Source organism: Arachis ipaensis, chromosome B02, assembly GCF_000816755.2.
Source record: "Arachis ipaensis cultivar K30076 chromosome B02, Araip1.1, whole genome shotgun sequence".
Classification (NCBI taxonomy): Eukaryota; Viridiplantae; Streptophyta; class Magnoliopsida; order Fabales; family Fabaceae; genus Arachis; species Arachis ipaensis.
In genome coordinates, this window is record NC_029786.2 from 6,202,335 (window position 1) to 6,221,344 (window position 19,010).

Below are 19,010 nucleotides of genomic sequence, written 5' to 3' on the forward strand. Positions count from 1 at the left end.
TGAACCAAGATACTTCTTGGTGTGATTCTCTCTCACTCTTCTACTTCATTTCTATTTTTGTTGCGTAGGAGACAAAATTGAAAAATATCTCCTAACTGGTTACGAGACAAAAAGAAAATGTCTCTTGACTAGTTACGAGACAAAAATAAGAAAAATCTCCTGAAGCTATTTCAAAAGGCAGAAAGTAATACTCAGCAAAAAGGGGCTAAGATTCAACTCTTCCTTTTCTTAGCCACTGATTACCATCAGAATAGATTCATTACAATAATAATTCAGATTCAGAACCCCTATAACGAAATTTTGCTACAAATGCACAAAAATGTTTCTCTTAATGAATTTTTTCCTTCTTCTTTTTTTCTTTATTTCTTTCTTTCTTTTAGTTGAATGAATGTAAGTTTATACGGCCTCTTCTAAGTAATTTTGCAGTGTTATGTGTTTCTTCTTCTTCTTTGTTTTATTTTTTTTGTTTTTATTCTTATTAAAAGAGTAAAACAAGAAAAAATTGAGAAGGTAAAATAAGAAGGAAAAGATAAATAAGAAAAAAAAGAAGATGATAATGATGATGATAATGAAAAAGAAGAATTGAAGAAGTAGCGGTAAAAGATAAGGAGGAGAAAGAGGAAGAGTTTTGAATTATGCAGAATTTATCGAAATAAAAATACACTGAAATTTCTTAACAATAACATATAAATTTCTTAGTTTTTATACCGAAATTTTGCTACAAATATACAGAAATATTTTTTTTGAATGATCACGACATACAAACTGAGTTTGAAAACAACACACAAAAATGATTGAATTATCAACAAAAACACATTCAAATTAATTTTGGATCAGGCATCGTCATCAATATGGTAAAAATTCTACGATAACGATAACAATAATAACGATAACAATAACGACGATACGTATAAGAAAAAGATGATGATGACTATAACGATGATGATCATGATGAAGAAGATGATGGAGGAGAATGAAGAAAAGGAAGGAGAAAAAAAATTCTAATGAAAAAAGAAAGAAGAAGAAGATAAGAAAGAGGAGGTGGTATTGGTAAAGATGATAACGAAAGAGAAAATAATAAAAAAGAAAGTAAAGAAGAAGAAGACACGAAATATCAGAGATAAGAACGACGACAATTAAAAAAAAAAGAAAAAAATAAAAAAAAAAAGCTTACAGTAAAAAAAGGAAGAACGTGTACAATAGAGGCGCGAAAAAAAAAACATGGGCACATAACTGTAAGTGACCTGTTTGATTGATTAACTTGTATATAGAGATTTATTTTTAAAATATTAGGCTCTTATATGTATTATTGTATTACCAACACATATTGCACGGTTGATTGGCCTTGTCCAATAGCTATATCATTTGCATTTGCATGTCAGTCCAACATAATTGTACTTGTGAGTTGTGATGCCAATCATATCATATTCATACTTAAATACAGTAAAAAAAATTCCAGGATTCATAAGTAAAATAAATTAGTTTGACTTAATTAATATGGAACTCACACCAACACCTCAATAGCAGGAATTATAATATTTTCAGAGTCTTTTTTCTTAATAATATAATGTTCTTTCATTCCAGAATTCAAAATTTAATCTAATTTCAATTTTAAAATTAGCCAATTCTATTAATTGTGAATTTGTCTTTAGTGATATTTGTTGTAAGATTTAAGATTGCTCTTTTCAAAAGATGATTGGTCAAGCTGAATAAAAAAGAGGAGAATCTAATCCCAATTGACTACACTAGCAAGGTACCAGTAATAACACAAATCACACACAACGGCAACTCACAAAATGCTTCTACACTAATCCAACCGTTTCTCACTTTGCTGCATGTTTTAAATAGTATAAAAATTTGTTAGTTTGTTAAAATTAGTTATGTTATCATATTTATGATTAGCTAGTTAATTACTCTTTGAAGCTATGTATAAATAGACTAACTTGTATCAGAAAAAGTTAGTTCAATCACATTTTATTTCTGTATTTTTTTCTCATATTAAGAATTAACAAAAAATTTTCTCTCTAAATCCAAATTCTTGAGTCTCTTCCTGCAATTCGAACCTCACCTTTCACAATTTCTAATATAGATATATAGATATATATAGAATATGATTAAATTAATTAACATATTTGAATAAACAATAAGAGTATAATCAATAAACCAATGTATACATATATAGGCTGTTAAATTTTGTCGTTTTCTCTGAAGTCTAGAGCACACATTGCTGTCAATGGTGTTTTGTGGTGGAGACGGGTGACAGATACATCTAATGGAGACAAATAATAAATTAAATGATAATAGACTTTGGAAATTTAATCTTGTATCTTCTTCTTCCCTATGAAAACTAAGTTTCTTGCTACTGGTTCATTATCAAAAGAAGAAAGTTACACATTTTGTACGTAAAATTAAAGAATAGTAGTGCTATAACATGGTAAAATATATTTTCTTCTTTTCAACAAATTTGAGTCTATTTCTGATTTGGAAGATTTTTGTTTTGGAGAACAGGAGAAAGACAACACACTAAGAATAAAATACAAAAAAATTTACAAATTATAAAAATTTAATTTATTCTCATTTTTTTCCATTCAAAAATTTTGACAAAAAAATATAATAATAAAAATGTAATTATGAAAAATTAACAAGAATAATAAAAAAAAAATAAAAAATAAGTTGTGTCTCTTGTTAATGTCGCTGTGTTATTTCTGTCAAGATAGATACAAAATACACTAATTAAATGTCTTTGAACATAATATGCTTGTCTATATGACCATTTTATATGTGTTCTTATCTCAATACCTTGTCACTATAAACAAATTTTAGCCTATAAATGATTACCATCCTTTAATGTATTTTTCAAAATCTTCAAAATCCAACATATTACAAGATAGGCAAACCATCTTAAAATAAAATAAAAAATCACAAAAAAAATCTATAACACCATAAAAGAATTGAAACTTAAAAAATGAAAAGAATAGAAGGGTGACAAAAAAAAAAGAGAGAGACCGCTATTTTAAGAAATTAAAAATGAGATTACAAAGAAAATAAGAAAAGGTCACTGCTGTCTTCAGAAAATGGAAACAACAGTGACACTCTAAGAAGAGAAATAAAAAATCCATGGTCATCATGGAATTTCTTTTTCTCTAAAAAGAAACATGCAAATGTTCCGAGCAATATGAAGAATTATATTTTATTATTTATATAAATTAAATAATCATTGAGTAAGAATTGGTTTATAGGAACAAAGAAATTTAAACCCAACCCCCCCCCCCCCTTCCAATTTCATCCAGTACCAAAGGAATATTATTTAATTCTCTTGAAAAAAAAAAGGTTGATTTTACCAAAAGAAAACCTCTTAAAAATACTTTAATTCTTACCGAGTGGATTAATTTTCGTTTTGAGGAAGAAGATTTCCCTAGTTCTATTTTCCTTTCATATATCGGCGTTTATAATATTCAGAGTAACAGTAAAAAATTAATTAGTTCTTAATTTAGTTTCATAAAGTCCCTAAATACCTTTCATAGTAATAGACCATGCCATTAACCACTTCTGTTCCAATAGAGGCATGGCATGGTAATCAGATTTTAGAAAGCTGCTATGCTACAATTTTTTTAAGGGGAGTTTTTTTTTTTTTTTTTTTTTTTTTTTTTTTTGTCTAAATTGTCTAAAAATAAAAATAGAAAAAGATGGAATCCACTCTTTTATTTTTGAATTTTATATCTAAAATTTAGGTACTATAGAAAGTACATTTTTTAAATTTTTCTGTTGTTGAGCTAAGTTTGATTTTGGACTCATATATGATGACAAACATTATTTGGGATAAAAGTCCAAGTTAGTTTAATGTGTGTGCTAAGTGATGCAAGTCCATTTATATGTTACTTCAGCCCAAGTTAATACTGCTTTAACAACTTAAAGTATTACAACTCCAACACTTTAAGCCCATTACTTGCAAATAAGCAACAGATCAGCACATAAGCCAAGATAGAGATCCGAAAGTTCTTAGATTGAACACATGTAAAAAAGGTAACATCTGTCAATACTGGGACACCTGTAACACCAAGACAAAATCAAGGATAGTTGGGGACACTTTCACTACAAGGACGTCAGTAAAGCAACATTTAGAATATGGGAGAGCAAAACACAAACTTGCACAAGAGTAGAAGCAGTAGAGCTGCTCCTCGGATAGCAGAGATAACAGAGTAGAGGGAGAAAGAAATGTATGCCAAGGAAGAAAGCAAATTCAAGGACAGCAGAGGTGGTAGAATGGCTCCTCAACTAGCAGAGTTAGTGGAGCAAGATGGAAAAAAGACTGCATGTCCTCAGAGACAGTTCCAACGGGTTGATGGTACGAGGAATTAGAAGAGGCATTGAAGAACAATTTGGAAGAGCAAGATGATATAAAACAGGCCTCACTTCACCATTGGAAGACAAGAAAAAGAGAGCACATTCAAGAGTATCATCTCAACACTTGAGCTGATTTTTTTTTTCTTCTATTAGAGCTTCATTTCTGATTTTATTTGTTATGGCGATCTTATGTCATTTTTTGTATTGAGAAAATGCTGATTATGTGAGTGAAAAAGTTATGAGAGAAAAGGCAAGAAAGATGCATGAAAGAGCCACTGAAAATCTGTGTAATTGAGTTGTTGAACTAGGACTAGTTCTCCTTGTCATGTTGGGATAGCACTTGGTGAATTTGAATCTGTTTAGGCTTCCTTTCCAAGTTGGGACAACACTTGGAAAGCTGAGCTTTGGTGAAGAAAGCTTAGTGGTAGATACTAGTTGAATTAAGTTGTGATTCAATAGTATTGGTGAATGTAATCAGTTGATTATAGTGAAAATTCTACCATGGTTGTGGTAGAGACTGGATGTAAGTTTCATGGCACCTAGAAATCGAACCAAGATACATGCTGGCCTCTTTCTCTTCTTTCCTTCTCTGTTTCTTTTCTACATATGAGACAAAACAAAAAAATCTCCTGCATATTTAGCTTCCTCTAAAACAGAGAAAAAGAAGCTCAATTTTGAGATAACTTGATTCAACCCCTTCCCCTTCTCAAGTTCTAACAGTTCCTTCAATTGGTATCATAAGCAAGGTCTTAAGGAGTCAAGCTTCACAACTTAGAGCAAAGATCCATGGCCAACAATATGGGTCCTAACATCATGGCCTACACACTCACTGAAGGGCAGTCAAATAATAGTCAATGGCAGCAACAACTCTTACTGGAAAGAAAGAATGAGAATTTTCGTGCAATCAATTGACTACAACATTTGAAAGATTATTCTCAATGGACTAAACGTTCCAACCAAGCAAAATTCTGATGGAGAAGTTGTGACAAAAGAAGACAATGAGTGGATAGAGGAAGAAAAGAAGAAGGTTGAACTCAATGCAAAGTCAATCAATCTAATGCACTGCACAATCAGTTTTGAAGAATACAGAAAAGTTTCAAGGTGCAAGACGGCTAAAGAAATCTCGGACAAGCTCAGAGTCACCCATGAAGATACTAAACAAGTGAGGGAGACCAGAATTGATACGCTGATGAAGGAGTATGAAATGTTCAGTATGAAGGAGAACGAGAGCATCGATCAAATATTTGAAAGGTTCTCAATAATCATCAACAATCTGAATGCCATGAGAAAGAGCTATTCGGAAAAAACCTTGGTTAGGAAGATCTTGAGGAGTCTTACTAAGAAGTGAGAAGTAAAAGGCACAGCCATCTCTGAAAGAAATGATTTGATAAAGATCACCTATGATGAGTTAAGAAGCAAGCTGCTGGCCTATGAAACTACTCACATGTCTCAAGACAAAGATGACAAAAAGAAAAGTATAACACTAAAATCAAGAATGACAGTCAAAGAAGAGGAATCTGATGACAGTTTCTCAGATGAAGAAATGGTACTCTTTGCAAGACAAATGAAGAGATTACTGAGATTCAAAAACAAAGGTAAAGGAAGTTCTTCATCTAAAGAATTCAAAAAGGATCAAACCAAGTTCACCTGTCACTACTGCAAGAAACCGGGTCACTTCAAGTCAGATTATCCTCAACTAAGGAAAGGCAAAAAATCAAAGAAGGACAAAAAGAAAGTGATAATGGCAAGATGGGAAGACTTGGAAAATGACACTAGTTCTGAAGATTCAGATCAAGAGGCTCAACTATGCTTGATGGCCAATCACGCTAATGAAGATGAGGTAGATCTTTTTGACCTATCTATTGATGAATTGCACTTCATTATCAAAGACTTTATTGTGAACTCTAAGAAACTCTTAGATAAATATGTTAAATGTAAAAAAGATAATGAAGCATTGAGAGCTGAAAATAAAATTTTATTAGAAAAAGTAAAGGCAACCGAAGCTTGTGATGAAATTTCTTTAAAAGAAGAAAACAATGCTTTAAGAGATGAATTAAACAAATTCAAACTCAAGCATTCAGGTCTCCACTGATTTAATTGCTGAAAATGAAAGGGTGAATAAAAAAAATTAAAAGCCTTAATGAAGACTTAGCAAAATTTGTTCAAGGTTCACAAAATCTTGACAAATTACTTGCTGGTCAAAGATTTGGTTGTGAAAAATCTGGACTTGGATTCAAAGAGAAAAGCAAGGCTGTTTTCAAACAAATTGTTAAAAAATTTGAAGCTTCCTCTTCTAAGATTGTCAAACCAAAAACTTTCAGTAAACCATAAAAATCAGTGAGCAAGAACCATTACTATAAGTGTAATAGAAAAGGTCATGATTCTGAACAATGCTTCATCTTTCTAAGGTCTTTTGGTAATGATAGTAAACTATATAAAATTGTTCATGATTATAATGCTCTTGGGCAACCAAGAAGATTTCACATAAGAGGATCCAAATGAATTTGGATACCTAAGGTCAGTTGAAGAACATGCAGGTTTGCCTTACATCCAAGAAGAAATTGGACATGTAGTATCTTGATAGTGGATGTTCAAGGCATATGATCAGAAATGATACTTTCTTCATCAAACTCAACAAGTATGATGGAGGATTTGTCACTTTCGGAGATAATGATAAAGGTAAAATAATTGCCATTAATTGTGTGACCTTGGATATGCTGTAACTTTTAGGAAATTAGATTGTAGGGTCATTAATGAGAAAACAGGAGCTGTTTTATTTGTTGCAAAAAGAAGTGATAATGTTTATGGTCTCACACTAGATGATCTTAAAGTTCAACATGTGACTTGTTTCTCTTCAATAGAATCTGAAAAATAGATGTGGCATAAGAGATTAAGACATGCTAGCATGTTCTAAATCTCTAAGCTTGTTAAAAAAGGTTTAGTAAAAGGTCTTCCTAACATTAAATTTGATAAAGATATCACTTGTGATGCTTGTCAAATGGGTAAACAAACAAAAACCTCTTTTAAACCTAAGGAAGATGTCTCAACTAAGAAATTATTGGAGCTGTTGCATCTAGATCTATTCGGACCAACTAGGACTCAAAGTCTTAGAGGAAAAAAGTTATGGAATGGTTATTGTGGATGACTACACTAGGTTTGGTTGGGTGTTCTTTCTAGCTCATAAACATGAATCATTTTCTGTTTTCGAAAAATTCAACAAGAAGATCCAAAATGAAAAGAGTTTAAAAATTATTTCAATTAGAAGTGATCATGGCAAAGAATTTGAAAATCAACACTTTGAATTTTTTTGTGATGAACTAGGCATATCACACAATTTTTCATGTCCTAGAACACCATAACAAAATGGTATTGTGGAAAGAAGAAATAGAAGTTTACAAGAAATGGCTAGAGTTATGTTGTGTGAATATGAAGTTCCAAAATTCTTATGGGCTAAAGCTGTGAATACAGCTTGTTATGTTTTAAATCGAACCCTCATAAGAAAATTTTTGAAAAAAACTCTATATGAACTTTGGAAAGGACATCCACCTAATCTTAACTACTTTCGTGTGTTTGGTTGCAAGTGTTTTATACTGAATATCAAAGAAAATTTAGAAAAATTTGATCCTAAAATACATGAAGGTATCTTTCTTGGTTATTCCACAAATAGCAAAGCTTATAGAGTATATAACAAGAACTCTAAAACTATTGAGGAGACCATGCATGTCACATTCTGTGAGTCTAACTTTATTCCTAGTGTTTGTATTGATGATAGTCCAGGTTTTGAGTTGAATTGACCAAGAATATTGAGACAGTTCAACAAAATTCAAGTCCTCAAGAAACTGTATCTGCAAGCAATGAAAACACTAATTCTACAGGAAACAATTTGGAATTATCTCTTGTCGCAGCAGAAAATCCTGATGCTGAGGCAATTGTTGATCAAGAGGAACTTAAATCTTCAACCCAAACCAGAAGGCCTAGAGAATGAAAATTTCTGAGAAATTATCCTGAAGAATTCATAATAGGTGATCCCTCCAAAGGAACGACTACTAGATCATCTTTGAAAAGAGCCGAATCCAACAAAATAGCTCTTATATTAAAGATTGAACCTCAAAATATCCAAGAAGCACTTGCTGATCCATATTGGGTATTAGCCATGGAGGAGGAATTGCAGCAGTTTGAGAAGAATCAAGTCTAAACCTTAGTGCCTCACTCAAATGGAAAGAAAGTCATTGGCACAAAATGAATTTTCAAAAATAAATTGGGTGAAGATGGAACCATTGTCCAAAACAAATCAAGATTAGTGGCTCAAGGCTATGATCAAGAGGAAGGGATTGATTTTGATGAATCATTCGTACCTGTAGCACGAATGAAAGCCATCAGATTGCTCTCAGCCTATGCGGCTCATTTTGGCTTCAAGCTATTCCAAATAGACGTAAAGTGTGCATTTCTAAATGGTATAATAGATAGAGAGGTCTATGTGGCTCAACCTCTTGGATTTGAAAACAAAGTCTTTCCTAACTATGTTTTCAAACTAGCTAAAGCCTTATATGGTTTAAGACAAGATCCCAGAGCTTGGTATGAAAGGCTTAGCTCATTTTTAATGAAAAATAATTTTCAAAGAGGAGCCACTGACACCACTCTATTTATTAAAAATTACAATGATCATTTTATTCTGTGCAAGTTTATGTTGATGATATCATTTTTGGTTCTGCTGATGAAGCTTTGTGTGCAGATTTTGCTAAGCTCATGACAAGTAAATTTGATATGAGCATGATGGGAGAACTAACTTTCTTCCTAGGCTTACAAATCAAGCAAACTGCAGAAGACATTTTTTGTTCATCAAGAAAAATATGCCAAGGAACTTGTCAAAAAATTTGGGCTGGAATGTGCTAAGCCAATGGGAATCCCATGCATCTAAATATCAAGCTTGATAAAGATGAACATGCTAGAGATGTTGATGAGACTCGATACAGAGGGATGATTAGTTCTTTAATGTATCTAACCTCCTCAAGGCCTGATGTCATACAAAGTGTTGGTGTGTGCTTAAGATTCCAATTAAAACTAAAGGAATCTCATCTCTCAGCTGTTAAGAGGATCATTCAATATGTGTTTGGTATCACTAATTATGGTATCCCAAAACTGATTTCTTACAATTAGTGGATTATTGTGATGCAGATTTTACTGGGAACAGAACTGATAGAAGAAGCACAAGTGGCATGTGTTGCTTCTTTGGAAAATCACTCAATGTATGGTCAAGTAAGAAACAAGCCACAATGGCACTCTCCACTGCCAAAGCTAAGTATATTGCAGCCTCTTCTTGTTGCTCTCAATTACTATGGTTGAAAACTCATTTAACTGATTATAAACTGAAAATATCTAATATTGTATTATTTTGTGACAATATGAGTACTATAAATGTTTCAAAGAACTGTGTGTTGCACTCAAGAACAAAGCACATTGAAGTTAGATTTCATTCTATAAAAGAACATGTACAAAATAGAAATTTAGATATTTAGTTTATTAAATTTGAAGATCAATTAGCTTATATTTTCACCAAACCATTAATTGAAGAGAGATTCTACAAATTGCGCACTACATTGGGCATTCTTGATTCATCTAATTTTTCTAATATTTTGGTTTAAGCGTTTTGTCTCATAGTTCGATGTGAGATTATTTTGGACAGATGATGAGTAGGCTTCACTAACTCATTGTGAAGCTACATGAACTTGTTGATGGCATGTTAGACTTACTGGATCTGGTGTGTTTGCTCATTTATTATCAAATGGGCAGCCTATGTTGAAGCACCTTGGGCCCAATCTGGACTTGGACCTCATAATTCGTTTTTGGTCCCAAAACTTAACATTATTTTTTAAGTTGAGATTTCTTTCAAATTGCTTTTCATTTACACTCCAATCATTTTAAATTAAATTTTCAAATTACAATGGTTACAGCGGTGAAATTCAAAGGTATTTAAAGTTTTTATTTTTATCCTTTTTTCAAGATGAAACCTTTGCACTATCCAAGGCCTATATTAATGTTCCACTACATGCACTCTTTCACACTCAATTCCTCCACTGCTTCACTCCACTCTTCATATCCTGAGTCTAACCAGTGTTCTATAAGTATGGCTCGCAAGAAAAGAGCAGTTCGCAGAGGCTCTCATAGTGGTGCTCATTCCTCCTGTTCTCAACCCTCCACTCCTGTGTCACTAAACTCTCAATCATCTCCTTCTCCATCTCCTACCAACTCTCCTTCTACCTCTCCTCCAAATACCGCTCCTGAAATGGCACGCACCAAGACCACTGCTTGCTGCCCTGGCATTGCTCCTCGACCAACCTCCACTCCGTCTAATGTTTCACAGCCCAGTTCATCTCAACCCAGTTCTTCCCGGGGTAAGAGACCAATTTGCGAAGAAGACGAAGAGCTTCTATCATCCTCTGCTCGCCATAATTGCGATACAGTCATCGACTTTCATTTTTGCTCTATTTATGAACCAAAACTTTCCAATTTCATTACCTACAAATCCTTCTATGCTGACTTCCCAACAGAGTCATTTGATCGTCGTCGTTATAATTCCTTCATGAACTACATATTTTTCTGCAAGGACATTTACAAGCGTACTCTCTATCCTTCTAAGCTTGTCAATCTAGACAAACTTCGTAGAAAAGGTTTAAACTTTGCACCCCTATTTGCATGTCAAGGATGGATTCCCATCCTATCCATTCGTGAAAATGTTTATCCTGATCTAGTGAAGCAGTTCTATAGCAACATGTCCTACAAGGAAGGGAGAATCACTTCCTTTGTTAAAGGTCACATAATCATTCTCGACAAGTACCACATCAGCAAAGCCCTAGATTACCAGGACAGGGGACTTGATGTGTTCACCTCTAGCAAGTGGGATGAATCTCTCAATGTGTCATATTTTGAAGCCCTAAGTACTGTGTGTGTCAAAATTTCTCTCCTTGAAGGTACCACTCTCACTCATAAATCTCTTGGTCCAGTCCGTGCCCAGTTGCACAGGATTGTGAACCATATCATTTTGCCTCAGAGGGGCTCTTTTCAGCGAGTCTCCTGTGACATACTAGTTATGTTCGCTCTTCTCTCTAAAATTTCAATTTCTTTTGCTTACTTGTTAGTGAGACACATGCATGCTTGTGTTAGTTCTAAAAATACTTTACCTTATGCAATGCTGCTCACTAAAATTTTTCAATATTATAATGTTAATTTTAGGATTGAGATTTCTAGAGACTGTAACTCTTACATCAAAGGGGGTGGTGCAGTAAAAAGAACAGCAACCAAGCGCCACAACACTGATGAAGGCACTAAAGTTCCATCCATGATGAGAATCCACTAATTCCCACGTCCAATTCCTCTAATATCTGAGTCTTGACAGGTATCATGAAAAATGTGCTCCAAGAGTTCATCAATCTGATCGATCTTCTCATCAACTATGGAGCCGAGCGCAAGAGGAATGAAGTTATGGAAGAAAATGCGCTCAAGAAAGCTAAAGGGAGGATTCAGATTCTCTGGGATTATGTGGAGGACATTGAGGCTAGCCTTACAACCACTGATAATGAGGATGATGATGAAGCCTCCGATGATTCGAACTCTGATGCCTAGATTCTTTCATCTCTTCTGTGATTTGGATTGTTTTACCAGGACTCTTTTTCTTTTATTTGGATGGTTGTAACCCGTAACTACTTTACTGCTTGATAACTCTTTTATTTGGTCACTAATAGTTTTTGCAGGGTCTTTTTCTTCCTTGATAACAAAAGGGGGAGAAAGAAAAAAGAAAATTTAGCATGTTACCATTGGCTGCTTAGGTTATGGACAATGATGCTTAATATTTATTACTGTTCTTAACTTTAGTTACTCTATGTTTGGTGTTAATTGCTCTATGCTTTGTGTTATTGTTATGTAAATTGCTTTGTGCTTGTTGTTATTGTTACGGTGATATATTGCTTTGAAAATTGTTCTTGGCTGTTCTAAGTTTTATCCGGTTGAAGAGAAAAGCCATGATTAAGGGGGAGAAATGATAACTGTGAGGGGGAGTACTACACACTTCGGATGGTCATCAAAGGGAAGTGCTCTCAACTCATTTAAATTAATATTTCAAATTTAATTATCCACTTTTATCATGTTTATCATCAAGGAAGAGATTGTTGAGCTAAGTTTGATTTTGGACTCATATATGATGACAAATATTATTTGGGATAAAAGCCTAAGTTGGTTTAATGTGTGTGCTAAGTGATACAGACCCATTTATATATTGCTTCATCCCAAGTTAGTATTGCTTCAACAACTTAAAGTGTTACAGCTCCAACACTTTAAGCCTATTACTTGCAAATGAACAATAAATCAGTACATGAGCCAAGAGAGAGATCCGAAAGTTCTTGGATTGAACACATGTAGAAAAAGGTAACATCCGTTAATACTGGAACAGTTGGGGGCACTCTCACTCAGGGACGTCAGTAAAGCAACATTCAGAATATGGAAGATCAAAACACAAACTTGCACAAAAGCAAAAGTAGTAGAGCAGCTCCTCGGATAACAGAGGTAATGGAGCAGAGGGAGAAAGAAATGCATGCCAAGAAAAAAAAAAAGCAAATCCAAGGACAGCAGAGGTGGTGGAATAGCTCTTCAACCAACAGAGTTAGTGGACAAGATGAAAAAAGGACTTCATGCCCTCAGAGACAACTCCAACGGGTTGATGGTACGAGAAATTAGAAGAGGCATTGAAAAATAATTTGGAAGAACAAGATGATATAAAACAGGCCTCGCTTCACCATTAGAAGACAAGAAAAAGAGAGCACATTCAAGAGTATCATCTCAACACTTGAGCTGAATTATTTTCTTTTAGTAAGGCTTCATTTGTATTTGTTATGGCTATCTTATGTCATCTTTTGTATTGAGAAAAGACTGATTATGTGAGTGAAAAAGTCATAAGAGAAAAGGCAAGAAAGATATATGAAAGAGTCACTGAAAATCTGTGTAACTGAGTTGTTGAACTAGGACTAGTTTTTCTTGTCAAGTTGGGATAGCACTTAGTGAATTTGAATCTGTTTAGGTTCCCCTCCCAAGTTGGGACAACACTTGGGAAGCTGAGTTTTGGTGAAGAAAGCTTAGTGGTAGATACTAGTTGAATTAAGTTGTGATTTAATAGTATTAGTGAATGTAATCAGTTGATTATAGTAAAAATTTCACCATAGTTGTGGTGGAGACTGGATATAGATTTCATGACACTTAGAAACCGAATTAGGATACATGCTAGCCTTTTTCTCTTCTTTCATTTTTTGTTTCTTTTCTGCGTATGAGATAAAATGAAAAAATCTCCTGCATATTTAACTTCTGTTAAAACAAAACAAAAGAAGCTTAATTTTGAGCTAATTTGATTTGACCCACCTTCTCTAGTTCTAGCGGTTTCTAATTATTTGTTGAGATTTTATTGAAATAAAGATTAAAGTCTTAGAGACAAAATCAATCTATTTGTTTTATTGTCTACCTTTATTTTTAGTATTGTCAATTTTTTATGTTTTATTGAAATAGTGATATGTAATTAGATGCAATTAAATTTATTTTTTACTAATAACATATTAAAATTAAAACTAATTAATATTTCATTCACATAATACTAAAAAAAGTTATCTATCTGGAAATTAATTTTGACATTTAAAAATTATTCAAGTTGAGATAATGATTTATGGCATTGGGGACAAAAATGTTCAGATAACCTTATTACGAAGTTCAAAAGTTTAATACAAGTATGTTTTTATTTTTTTGGTATGTATTATATATGTAATATATGTATATTTTAAAAATAGACAAGTTACCTAAATAAATTGAAATACAACTAAAATGATTCAATTATAACTTTTTGCAATTCATTATCTAAATAAATTTTCTTACAATTATATGTAAATAAGCATAAACAGCCTAGAGGCTTGTAAAATCTGTGGGAGGGAACCGCGCTGATTATACATAGCTAAACTTTTTATATATTAAGACAAATGTAAAGTAGTTGAGTGTCATTTTTTACAATAAAAAATGAGGAGAGTTACTGTAGTTACATATTTAAGTATTTAACTTTATCTTAAATAAGTTTTAAATTAAAGAATTAACATATTTTATTTTATTAAGTATTATATTTTTTTATATCTTAATAAAAAATAAAAAATAAAAAAACATTAATTTGATTGCTATATCAAAATAAAATTATTTAAAAATTTTATACGATTTGTTTATTAAAATAAAACTATTTATAATAATTTTTTTTTATATTTTATCACGTTATTTTTATTATTAAATTTATATTTAACATTATGTTTTGTATAAAATGTCAGTTATAATTTTTTTTTTCACATATGGTTTTTTTTGTGAACTTTCACATATGATTTTGTTTTTATATAGTTTGTTTTTTATAGTACAGTAAGTTCTAGATTCTAATAAAATATACATTACACATATTTTGTGTTTATTTTTTATTTTCACCTACCATATCATACACAATAAAACACTAAATATTAAACAATAACTATACAATAATTTTTTTACCTATTATATTCTACACAACAAAATATTTTTATTTTATATTAATTTTTACGCTACTAATCTATGTGAAATGAATCCTTAATCATCATTTAAATAAGATAATTGAGTTTAAAATATAATTTTATTGTTCTCTCCCTCTGATACAGTATAATAATTACTTTATATTTGAAGTGTAATTATTGTACTGTATCAAAGAGAGAACAAAAAAATTGTATTTTAAACTTAATTATCTTATTTAAATGATGATTAAGGATTCGTTTTACATATATTGGTAGTGTAAAAGATTAATATAAAGTAAAAATATTTTGTTGTGTATGATATGGTAGGTGAAAAAAATTATTGTATAGTAAGTGTTTAGTATTTTATTATGTATGATATGATAGATGAAAATAGAAAATAAATGTGAAATGTGTGTCATGTATATTTTATTGGGGTCTAGAACTTCCTATACTATAAAAAAAATAGCAAACTATATCAAAACAAAATCATATGTGAAAAAAATAGAATTAAAAATGAGATTTTATACCACACACAATGTTAAATACAAATTTAATAATAGAAATAGAGTGGTAAAATATAAAAAAAATTTTTTATTATAAATGATTTTATTTTAATTAAAAAAATGGTATAAACTCTTTAAATGGTTTTATTTTGATATAGCAATCAAATTAATTTTTTTTTTGTATAAGATATAAAAAAATATAATACTTCACAAAATAAAATAAGTTAATTCTTTAATTTAGAGTTTATTTAGGATAAAGTTAAATATGTAACTACTTTAAAAATAAAAAATTCTCTCCACTTCTTGTTATGAAAAATGACACTCAACTATTTTATATTTGTTCTCCATTATTATATGTATAATTGATAATTTTTTTCTTACAAATTCTATAAATTTTCGTTTTTCTCCAACAATTTATATATGATTATTTTTTTTAGAGATTGATATCAGATATTTAATATATTTAAATTTTAAATTTTATTTTAAAAACACTTACAAATTTTTTCTTTGACTGCTAAACCTAAATGGTTGATCTAGCAATCCCATTAAGAGAAACTTGCTAATTAGTAATCTATATATATGGCGATATTTTATTAGAATATACCATAGAGCACAGATCATAGACCATGGACTATTGCTCAAAGCCATAATATTTATTGATTTATTTATTATTATTATTTTCCAAAACACACGTATCTTAGTACGAGAGATATTGAAAGGATGGGTTTATACCACACTAATCAGATTATGTAGAAGTTTTGGAACAATGATTTTTTTTTTTTTGAATTTAAAGTAAGCATTTGTTATTTTAAGGTATTGAAATCGAAATTGGAGAACTGAAATTTAATATTATATTTATTGATGCAAAAATTAATATTAAAATTTTTATTTTTATTTTAAAATATCAATGTTTCAGTATCTCTAAAAAATAGAAGACACGTAAGATTAAAATTTTTATGAATAAAAATTAGAATTTTAATAATTTTTTTTTCTCAAATGTCCTCGTTCAAAATTTTATATTTTAAATTTATTTTTCACTTCTAACTTCACCACTCAATTTAACAATAACAAAATAATTTTATAAATCAGATTCTTCAGTAACAATAATATAAAAAACAAGAGCAGTTTCATAAAAAATAATAATCTCAGAATAAAATAAAAAAAAAGAATGATAAGACAAAGAAGTGACACCGTAACGTAAAATTAGAACAGAGACAACACAGCAAGCACAAAAGACAAAGATGGCACAGAGATAGAGAACAGAAGTGCAATAGATTTGACCCTAAGTGCAAGATCGGTTATAGTAGGTTTGACTCTATCTACTTCGCAGACAGTGAAGATGACCATGACAAGAGAAAGAAAAAGAGAAAGAAAAACGGAAATAGATAGATCAATTTAGAGTTTTTTTTTTTTAATTAATAAGATTATTTTAATAATTTCAAATATTTTGATATCTATTTTTATCTAAAATCAAATAAGATGTATATTTTGTTGGGGTTTAGAACTTGCTATACTATAAGAAAAATAGGAAGCTATATAAAAACAAAACCAAATATAAAAAAAATTGAATTAAAACTAAGATTTCATACCACGCATAATGTTAAATACAAATTTAATAATAACAAGAAAGTTTTAAATGGTTTTATTTTGATATAACAATCAAATTAATTTTTTTATTTTTTATTTTTTTGTATAAAATATAAAAAAATATAATACTTGACAAAATAAAATAGGTTAATTCTTTAATTTGGAGTTTATTTAGGATGAAGTTAAATATGTAACTACTTTAAAAATATAAAATTTTCTCCACTTTTTGTTATGAGGAATGACACTCAACTATTTTACATTTGTCCTCCACTATTATATATAAGAAGTTTAGCTATGTATAATTGATGGTTTGTTTCTTACAAATTCTATAAATTTTCGTTTTTCTCCAACAATTTATATATGATTATTCTCTTTTAGAGATTGATATCAGATATTTAATATATTTAATTATTAATCTATATATGGCGATATTTTATGAGAATATACCATAGAGCACAGATCATAGACCATGGACTATTGCTCAAAGCCATAATATTTCTTTATTTATTTATTATTATTATTTTCCAAAACACACGTATCTTAGTACGAGAGATATTGAAAGGATGGGTTTATACCACACTAATCAAATTATGTAGAAGTTTTGGAACAATGATTTTTTTTTTTTTGAATTTAAAGTAAGCATTTGTTATTTTAAGGTATTGAAATTTCTATTATGTAGAAGTTTTGGAACAATGATTTTTTTTTTTTTTGAATTTAGAGTAAGCATTTGTTATTTTAAGGTATTGAAATCGAAATTAAAGAACTGAAATTTAATATTATATTTATTGATGCAGAAATTAATACTAAAATTTTAATCTTTATTTTAAAATATCAATGTTTCAGTATCTCTAAAAAATAGAAGACGCATAAGATTAAAAATTTTGAGAATAAAAATTGAAATCTTAATAATTTTTTTTTCTCAAATGTCCTCGTTCAAAATTTTATATTTTAAATTTATTTTTCACCTCTAACTTCACCACTCAATCTAACAATAACAAAATAATTTTATAAATCAGATTCTTCAATAACAATAATATAAAAAACAAGAGCAGTTTCATAAAAAAATAATAATCTCAGAATAGAATAAAAAAAAGAATGGTAAGACAAAGAAGTGACAACGTAACGTAAAATTAGAACAGAGACAACACAGCAAGCACAAAGAACAAAGATGACACGGTAGACTATCGGCAAAAACAAAGATAGAGAAGAGAAGTGCAATAGATTTGACCCTAAATACAAGATCGGTTATAGCAAGTTTGGCTCTATCTACTTCGCAGACGGTGAAAATGACCATGATAAGAGAGAGAAAAAGAGAAAGAAAAACGGAAATAGATAGATGGATTTAGAGTTTTTGGTTTTTTAATTAATAAGATTATTTTAATAATTTCAAATATTTTGATATCTATTTTTATCTAAAATCAAATAAGATGTATATTTTGTTGGAGTTTAGAACTTGCTATACTATAAAAAAAATTAGCAAATTATATCAAAACAAAATCATATGCGAAAAAAATAAAATTAAAAATGAGATTTTATACCACACACAAAGTTAAATATAAATTTAATAATAAAAATAGAATGGTAAAATATAAAAAAAAATTTTATTTTAATTAAAAAAATGGTATAAACTCTTTAAATGGTTTTATTTTGATATAGCAATCAAATTAATTTTTTATTTTTTATTTTTTTGTATAAAATATAAAAAAAATATAATACTTGACAAAATAAAATAGATTAATTCTTTAATTTGGAGTTTATTTAGGATGAAGTTAAATATGTAACTACTTTAAAAATAAAAAAATTCTCTCCACTTTTTGTTATGAAGAGTGATACTCAACTATTCTACATTTGTCCTCTACTATTATATATAAGAAGTTTAACTATATATAATTATTGATGGTTTCTTTCTTATAAATTCCATAAATTTTCGTTTTTCTCCAACAATTTATATATGATTATTCTCTTTCAGAAATTGATATCAGATATTTAATATATTTAAATTTTAATTTTTAAATTTTATTTTAGAAAC